Source organism: Aquarana catesbeiana, linkage group LG11 (genome assembly GCF_042186555.1).
Source record: "Aquarana catesbeiana isolate 2022-GZ linkage group LG11, ASM4218655v1, whole genome shotgun sequence".
Classification (NCBI taxonomy): Eukaryota; Metazoa; Chordata; class Amphibia; order Anura; family Ranidae; genus Aquarana; species Aquarana catesbeiana.
In genome coordinates this window covers 229,562,050-229,571,595 of record NC_133334.1, presented here as the reverse complement: position 1 = coordinate 229,571,595, position 9,546 = coordinate 229,562,050, and the positions used below count along the sequence as shown (strand labels likewise).

The following is a 9,546-nucleotide window of genomic DNA, read 5'->3' as shown; positions in this document are numbered from 1 at the left end:
TGAGGTATCACACTATGGTTGTGTAGTAGTAAGCTCTGTGAGGTATCACACTATGGTTGTGTAGTAGGTAAGCTCTGTGAGGTATCACACTATGGTTGTGTAGTAGGTAAGCTCTGTGAGGTATCACACTATGGTTGTGTAGTAGGTAAGCTCTGTGAGGTATCACACTATGGTTGTGTAGTACTAGTAGGTATGCTGAGGGTTGAACTATTTTTGGTCTCCTTTCTCTGGGCGGCATCTATTGGTGTGTCACGTGATGCCGGTACAATGGGCGGGGTCTATGCGGAGAAGGAGAAAGAAGAGGACGAAGTGAGGAGAGCGGATCAGATCGGGGGCACCGGGAGGGGTGGGGGGGAGACGGTACCGGGGAGCACGGAGGAGGCTGAGCGGAATACGGGAAGAGAGCGGAGGAGCCGGTGATGTGACTGAGTGAGTAATCCCCCATCCATGTGATACCCGGCTCTGTACACACCAGATGCTGGGAATAGATCCCGGAACCCCAGTCCTGTCAATCCCCCCCCCCCGGCTGTGTCCGGTGTGCCCCGGTGAGGGTGGCGGAGCCGGCAGTGTGCCCGGCCAGGATCTGCAGGAAACAGATGTGCAGGACAAAGCTGGGGGGAGAGGAGAGGAGAGGAGAGGAGACTTGTTTATCCCGCAACTCTGCCCGGTACCGGGGGCGTTCATCATCATCATTGTTGTTATTATTATTATTATTATTATCATCATCATTATTATCATCACGGGGGTCAGGAGGAGGTCAGTCCGGGGATGTGTGACTCTTCCTGTGTGCTGAGATCACCATTCTACTCCACTGGAATGTCCTATCTACACACAACTTTATTTATATGTATATAGTGTACAATCTACGGGGTCAGACCAATCCCCCTCCGACCCCAATGACCGGGCACTATTCCCCCCCCCCCCCCACCGACACCAATGACCGGGCACTATTCCCCCCCCCCCCACCGACACCAATGACCGGGCACTATTACCCCCCCCCCACCGACACCAATGACCGGGCACTATTACCCCCCCCCCCACCGACACCAATGACCGGGCACTATTACCCCCCCCCCACCGACACCAATGACCGGGCACTATTACCCCCCCCCCCACCGACACCAATGACCGGGCACTATTCCCCCCCCCCCCCACCGACACCAATGACCGGGCACTATTCCCCCCCCCCACCGACACCAATGACCGGGCACTATTACCCCCCCCACCGACACCAATGACCGGGCACTATTACCCCCCCCCCCACCGACACCAATGACCGGGCACTATTACCCCCCCCCCCACCGACACCAATGACCGGGCACTATTCCCCCCCCCCCCACCGACACCAATGACCGGGCACTATTCCCCCCCCCCCCACCGACACCAATGACCGGGCACTATTCCCCCCCCCCCACCGACACCAATGACCGGGCACTATTCCCCCCCCCCCCACCGACACCAATGACCGGGCACTATTCCCCCCCCCCACCGACACCAATGACCGGGCACTATTCCCCCCCCCACCGACACCAATGACCGGGCACTATTCCCCCCCCCACCCCCCACCACCACCAATGACCGGGCACTATTCCCCCCTCCCCTGACCCCAATGACCGGGCACTATTCCCCCCCCTCCCACCGACACCAATGACCGGGCACTATTCCCCCCCCCCCACACCGACACCAATGACCGGGCACTATCCCCCCCCCCCCACACCACCGCCAATGACCGGGCACTATTCCCCCCCTCCCCTGACCCCAATGACCGGGCACTATTCCCCCCCCCCCCCTGACACCAATGACCGGGCACTCCCCCCCCCCCCCCCCCACCGACACCAATGACCGGGCACTATTCGCCCCCCCCACCGACACTAATGACCGGGCACTATTCCCCCCCCCCCACCGACGCCAATGACCGGGTACTATTCCCCCCCACCGACCCCAATGACCGGGCACTATTCCCCCCCACCGACCCCAATGACCGGGCACTATCCCCCCCTCCCCTGACCCCAATGACCGGGCACCCCCCCCCCCCACCGACACTAATGACCGGGCACTATCCCCCCCTCCCCTGACCCCAATGACCGGGCACTATCCCCCCCTCCCCTGACCCCAATGACCGGGCACTATTCCCCCCCACCGACACCAATGGCTGGGCACTATTCCCCCCCCCCCCCCACCGATACCAATGACTGGGCTTTACCCCCCCCCCCCCCACCGACACCGCTGACCAAGCACTATACCCCCAACGACACCAATGAATGACTGGGCACTCTCCCCCCCCCCCCCACCATCACCAATGAATGACTGGGGACTATCCCCCCCACCATCACCAATGAATGACTGGGGACTATTCCCCCCCCCCCCCCGACGCCAATGACCGGGCACTATTCCCCCCTCCCCTGACCTCAATGACCGGCACTATTCCCCCCCCCACCGACCCCAATGACCGGGCACTATCCCCCCCGCTCCCCCCGACACCAATGACCGGGCACTATTCCCCTCCTCCCCCCACACCGACACCAATGACCGGGCACTATTCCCCCCCACCCCCACCACCACCCGCCAATGACCGGGCACTATTCCCCCCCCTCCCCTGACCCCAATGACCGGGCACTATCCCCCTCCTCCCCCTGACACCAATGACCGGGCACTATTCCCCCCCCCCACCGACGCCAATGACCGGGCACTATTCCCCCCCCCACCGACGCCAATGACCGGGCACTATTCCCCCCTCCCCTGACCCCAATGACCGGGCACTATTCCCCCCCACCGACCCCAATGACCGGGCACTGTCCCCCCCTCCCCCGACACCAATGACCGGGCACTGTCCCCCCCTCCCCCGACACCAATGACCGGGCACTGTCCCCCCCCCTCCCCCTGACACCAATGACCGGGCACTGTCCCCCCCTCCCCCTGACACCAATGACCGGGCACTATTCCCCCCCCCCACCGACCCCAATGACCGGGCACTATTCCCCCCCCCCACCGACCCCAATGACCGGGCACTGTCCCCGCTCCCCCCGACACCAATGACCGGGCACTATTCCCCCCCACCCCCCCCCTCACCGCCGCCAATGACCGGACACTATTCCCCCCTCCCCTGACCCCAAGGACCGGGCACTATTCCCCCCCCCCCCACCGACCCCAATGACCGGGCACTATCCCCCCCTCCCCCTGACACCAATGACCGGGCACTCCCCCCCCCCCCCCCCACCGACACTAATGACCGGGCACTATTCCCCCCCCCCACCGACACTAATGACCGGGCACTATTCCCCCCCCCCCACCGACACTAATGACCGGGCACTATTCCCCCCCCCCCACCGACGCCAATGACCGGGCACTATCCCCCCCTCCCCTGACCCCAATGACCGGGCACTGTCCCCCCCCCCACCGACACCAATGACTGGGCTTTACCCCCACCGACACCGCTGACCAAGCACTATACCCCCCACCGACACCAATGAATGACTGGGCACTCTTTCCCCCCCCCCCCCCCCCACCATCACCAATGAATGACTGGGGACTATCCCCCCCCCCACCATCACCAATGAATGACTGGGGACTATCCCCCCCACCATCACCAATGAATGACTGGGCACTGTCGGTGCCCCCCCCACCGTCAGCACTATTCCCCCCCCCCCCTCCCTCACCATCACCAATGACGTAGCTCTATTCAGCCTCGCTGACACCAATGACCAGGCACTCCCCACCCCCCCTGTCTCGGACCAGCTGCCATGCACACGGGCTGAATGACGGCTGGTTTCTAGTATCCATATCAGTCAGGATTCACTTTACTGACGTCAGATCAATACAAGTTTGATTGGTTGAAATTGATAGTGTCCACCTCTGCCACCTCTAAGACTGAGTGATCAAAGACCTGCGATCACTCAGTTTTCGGTCTTCAGTCTGCTGAGAACTGGTGTCTGTCAAGTCAGTGGCTTTGTGCTCTGCCCCTCCAGCGCTCACTGGAGCAATGGGCTGTGGAGGGGGTGGTAGCAGTGCGCAGAGAGGCCGAGTCAGGTGCCCTTGGGAATCCGGGTGGATCCTGACATTAAAGTCGGGCTCCCCCCAGAGTCTGGAGCAGCTGAGTGATGTTAGCTGACAGCGGACTTTAGCCTGCTGTCAGCTGAATGTGGGTCACAGGAGTGCAGAACTAAGAGCACAGCTGTGACCCACAGGAGAAGTGCCACTAAAAGAGCTTTGGCCATACTTCTTCTGAAAAGTTGTCTTGTTATATTGGCAGACAAAGCTGCGGGTTGGTACTATTACTTTGCAGCATTGGAAGTGTACTTTACTAGCAATTGGTGCAGTAAGTGTACAGTTCACATCTGTGCAAATTGACTTGTTTTGTCTGCTACACGACAATGTATGCTGAGGATTATCATTGTTTTCTATAGGGATCATTCACACCTGTCTGTTTCCTTTCTGTGTGTCTTGGGGGCAGAACCATAGAGTGTTTTTGTTTTTTTGTGGGTGCAGCAGTGTACATTTAGGCCCCATAGACTTTAGTGGGAGCGTGAGAATACACACGTGTGAACCTACCCTCCAGGAGAAGACGGCCACCCCTGTGCTCTGCATCATCCACACATGTTCACATCCGCCTGAAGCAGAAGAACTTACTTTTAGTTTACTATAAAGGGCTCATTTTAGTTTTTTTTTTTTTTTTTTTAACCCAATGATGTCACTTAACGTCTTAGGCCTGGTTCACACCTATGTGTTTTTTAATCTGCCCAACAACAAATTGTCCAAGCAAAATGCAAAAACGCAGCAAAATCACGTGCGCACAAATCAAAACGCACTGCAGAAACAGATCAAAAGCAAACTGCATAGGTGTGTACAGAGCCTTATGCTGGCCACCTGGATCAATTTTCAGACGAGAATATTCCGACGAAAAATCTTTGTACATTCGCTGAACGAAAGAATATTTTGAAATTTTCACTTGTTTTTAACATTCTGTTTTTAAAATGAATGTCATTTCTGAACGAAAACCACATTCACTGTCTGATAATTCCTTTCACCAAGAAGTTTTCTATTTCCAAATTTTCCCGTCACTGTGGTTGAAAATGAACGTCAATCTGACCCCACTAACTATTAGAAAATCGAACGAATGTTCTTAAAATGGCATTTTTTTTTTTTTTTTTAAGAAAGACATTGTGTTTGTTTTTTGTTTTTTTATTAAAAAAAAAAAAATCTCTGAGTCTGATATCTACCCTTCAATAGTATATACAGTATATATCTCTTCTAATAGTATGTATCTCCTCATAGTATATACAGTATGTATCTCCTCTAATAGTATATACAGTATATATCTCCTCATAGTATATACAGAATATCTCCTCTAATAGTGTGTGTGTGTGTGTATATATATGTGTGTGTGTATATATATATATATATATATATATATATATATATATATATATATATATATATATATATATATATATATATATATATATATATATATATATTATACAGTGGAACCTTGGTTTGCGACTAACGCAGTTAACAAGCGTTTCGCAAACCAAGCACTGTATTTCTAAAAATCCTAACTCGGTTTGCGAGTGTTGTGCAGTACCGCTTTTGGCCTGAGGTGGGGGAGAGCCGAGCAGAGCCGAAAGTCGCCGATCGGTGTTGTGCGGAATTGCACGGAAAGACCCGAGGACAGTTCGGCTGACCTCGGAAAGGCTTGTGAACGGAGTCTTTCCGAGGTCCGCAGAAAGTGACCCTTGGGCCTTTTCGCCCATTTCCGAGCCTCTCCGGTGCCCGCTTCTGGCCGCATGTGGTATTGCATCCCATTGAAGTCAATGCGGAACAAATTATTTTTGTTTCCATTGACTTCAGTGGGAAAACTCGCTTTGATATGCAAGTACATTGGATTATGAGCATACTCCTGGAACAGATTATGCTCGTAATCTGAGGTTCCACTGTATACGGTATATCTCTCCTAATGGTATATACGGTATATCTCTCCTAATGGTATATACGGTATATCTCTCCTAATGATATATACGTTATATATCTCCTCTAATTGTGTGTGTGTGTGTGTATATATATTCTCTTCTGTCTGTTGTTCTCAGTGGATTAGAGATTTTGCTCCCTAACCATATAGTTAGTTATTTATATTTACCACTGCATAGAGCTATTTAAGAATAAATTGCCTTTTTTTAAAACTTTGCATATTAACCAAATTATACACCACACTTTTTTTTTTTTTTAAGGTTATTAACCAATTAATCGAAACAATAATTGGCCAACTAATCGATTATGAAAATAATCGTTAGTTGCAGCCCTACTTGCTTTGATCTTCTTGTAGTGATGCATCAGATGTAGCCGCTGATGGCAGACATTACCATTTTGAAAGCTGAAAACAAGAATTACAAGAATTCTATGGACACATCTCAAATGCTATGCTTAGAATACCTATCACATCTGGTTAGCTGTTTACATGCCAGGTATAAGCTAAACAAGGCTTTTATAGCAGAATGAGATAAAATCTTAATAAAGACTAATGCTAGCACTTTGATACATTGGGGTTTGTAGACTTTAAATTTAATTGTGGTAGTGTGTGGCTTGTTTGTCATATCCGAGCTTGTGTATGAAATGTATTTCAAAGCAGAACTGAACTGCTTTGTGCAGGGTGATCTATTGCCACAATGCACAAATATTCATAGCGAAGAGGCCTACATGACTGGAGCGATTAAAAATAAGTGATCAATGTTTTTATCTCTCCACGACTACCCACGTCCAAACAAACATGGCAGGTGCTCAGGTGGGAATACATTGCTGTGGCCAGGGTGCAGTAATTTATCACCTGGCATATCGAGTTTGATGAATGGCACCACCTATCAGACTCACTCATTGAAGTCAATGGGACTAAGCCACAAAGAAGAACCAAATGCTTAGCTTGCATTAGCAATTATGCAACATTTCAATGTCAAATTTTTTATTTTTTTTTCAAAGGAGCGGTAATGACTGCTGTCCAGGTGAAAGGGGCCTTACGGCACCCTTTGATTTACAATTGCTGTGGTGCTTCAGAACAAACAGTGGCCAAGATGGCCGTTTCCTTGGCTGTAAGGCATAGGAGGGTTTAGTTTTGCTGTTGCACATTAAAGCGGAGTTCTACCCAAAAGTGGAACTTCCGCTTTAAGCACTTCTCGCCCCCTTACATGCCACATTTGGCATTTTTTTTTTTTTTGGGGGGGGGGGGGTTGGGTTCCTCTTGTCTTTTTTTAAAGGTACTTCCTGTCCCACTTCCTGCTTCCATCACCTGGCCGCCTAGGTGGCTCCTCCTCTCCCCTTTAGGTGGCCCTTCCCTCTCTGGAATCTTCTGAGACACGTCACAGGTCCCAGAAGATTGTCTGGCCACTAGGAGAGCTCAGCACGACTCGCACATGCGCAGTGCATGCCTGGTCATGAAGCCGCAAGCTGTCACAGCCAGGTGCCCACACTTGCAATGACGGCGCCAAGGAGGGGGGAGAGGAGCGAGGCTTTGGGCGGCCGCATCGCTGGACCGTGGGACAGGTGAGTGTCTGTTTATTAAAAGTCAGCAGATAAACTTTTTGTAGCTGCTGACTTTTAATAAACTGCAAAACAAGTGGAACTCTGCTTTATAGCCATTCATTCTGTACATAGTATGTCCAGATTCCTAAAGGATAAGTTCACCTTATAAAAAAAAAAAATAATACATTGTTGCACATATTTTTGCAGGTAAAAGTTTGCATTTTTTTTTCTGGAGCCTGCAGAGCATTACACCTGTGATCAACAGATCAATGTCATTTGCAATGTCGGGATCCTGCAGAACCTGAGTATAGCTGTGTGTTTGTACCTCCTGTATCAGCAGACAGTTACTGCCACCATCGTGGGTCTCTGCATTCAGAGAATATATAATGTTCTGGGGGCCCAAACTGCAGATTTAAACAAGTGTGAAAAATTGAAATCTAGCTCTAGAGAGGACGTGGCTAAGATTATCTCTCTGTAATAACCCTTCACTTGCCAACTGTTTCTACAAGCAGTGGTTTGAAAATTGCATAAGGATTCTGGGACAACAAGAAATGTTCTTACTAGTACACTTTTCCTGTACAATATATTTATTTTAAACAAACGAGTAGTACAGATGATATGACTGTCAATGACGAAGGTCATAAAGTATAACACTAGTACAAAGTAATGAGCGCTCCCGGATAGTATAGAGAGCAAAGTCAGATATAACGTAACATATGTCCGATTTCCTAATGAGGTGTTAGTACGGGCATGTCTATCCTCCGAGTCATGAAATGACAGTCGTTGTATAAACTTGTCTAACCATTGAGATGAAGAATAAAAGTAAGAAAAGCTGAAGATAGGAAAAATATTGAGTGGGGAATAGCGGGGGGGGTTCCCAGGAGTCACACAATGAAAAGAGTTGGACCACATCTTAATTCGGGTTTTTCCAATCTCTAATCAAGGTTCACTCAATAATTCATTCAAATTTGGTCTCGAGTATACAAAGAGCGCCAAGCATGAGCAATCTACTGCTTAAGGCCGGGTTCACATATGTGCGGCCGTGGTTTCGTGGGTTCCTGTTCACTGGTTCAGGTGCGATTCAGGTCTGAAATTTTTGCTTGAAATTGCACCTGTACAGGACCCTTTTGCACTCCGCTCTGTGGCCGCCCCGGACATGTGGGACATGTGTGAACCGACTCCATTGAGAGCTGGTCACACTCGCCTGTCATGTGAATTGGACAGTAACAACACCTGCTAGTGTGAAAGGAGCCTTCTGCTGTGTGTAGATAACGTGGTCCACAGTGTAACAGGTTGTAATGTTCTAGGGTTCAGTTCACATCACAATTTCTGTGTTCCAGATACGTTTCTGCATGCATGGTTTTTGGTACATTTTGATGCATTCTGGTACTTTTTTTTTTTTTTTTTTAATTTACCCTCATTTTAAAGTAAGGCCCCTTACCGACATGTAGACCGTTCAGATCCACCTGTCCAGTTTTTTTTTTTTTTTTTCAGCGAATCTGAACGGTTGCTCCATACATCTCTATGGAGCGACGGATGTCAGTGGTGACACGTCCGCCCCGATCCACTCTGCAAAACCCAGATGGATGTCCTATTTTCCATCCGTCGATCGGATGAAAACGGACAGGCGGTCTGTAATCATCCGATTTCCCCCCCCATAGAGGAGAGCGGTCTCTCTGACAGGTCCGTCCAGAGACGGACTTGTCATCAGCCGGCTCAGCGGGGATCAACAGAGCGATCCCCACCGAGCAAGCGGCTTAGTAAAAACTGACAGCCCCGTGTGAAAGGGGCATTATTGTCAAGTCTTGTTTAAAAATAAATAACAAATATGTTATACTTACTCTGCTCTATGTAGTTGGTTTTGCAAAGAGCAGCCCAGATCCTCCTCTTCTCGGGTCCCCCTCCTCCCTCCTGTCGAGTTCCCCCCCAGCAAGCAGCTTGCTATGGGGGCACTTGAGCCGAGCTGCACCTCCCTGTGTCCATTCAGACACGGAGCTGCTGTTCGGCCCCGCCCCCCTCTCTCCACTGATTGGCTGAATG

General features: G+C 50.6%; 1 protein-coding gene across 1 annotated transcript in view; it reads left to right on the top strand.

Moving 5' to 3' along the window:
- The first annotated feature begins 271 nt into the window (after positions 1-271).
- SLC7A6 (solute carrier family 7 member 6) overlaps positions 272-9,546 on the top strand; it is an 87,612-nt gene continuing 78,337 nt past the window's right edge. Inside the window, exon 1 of the mRNA XM_073605463.1 lies at positions 272-429. The gene's annotated coding sequence lies outside the window, so the exon portion shown is untranslated. The remainder of the gene's footprint in view (positions 430-9,546) is intronic.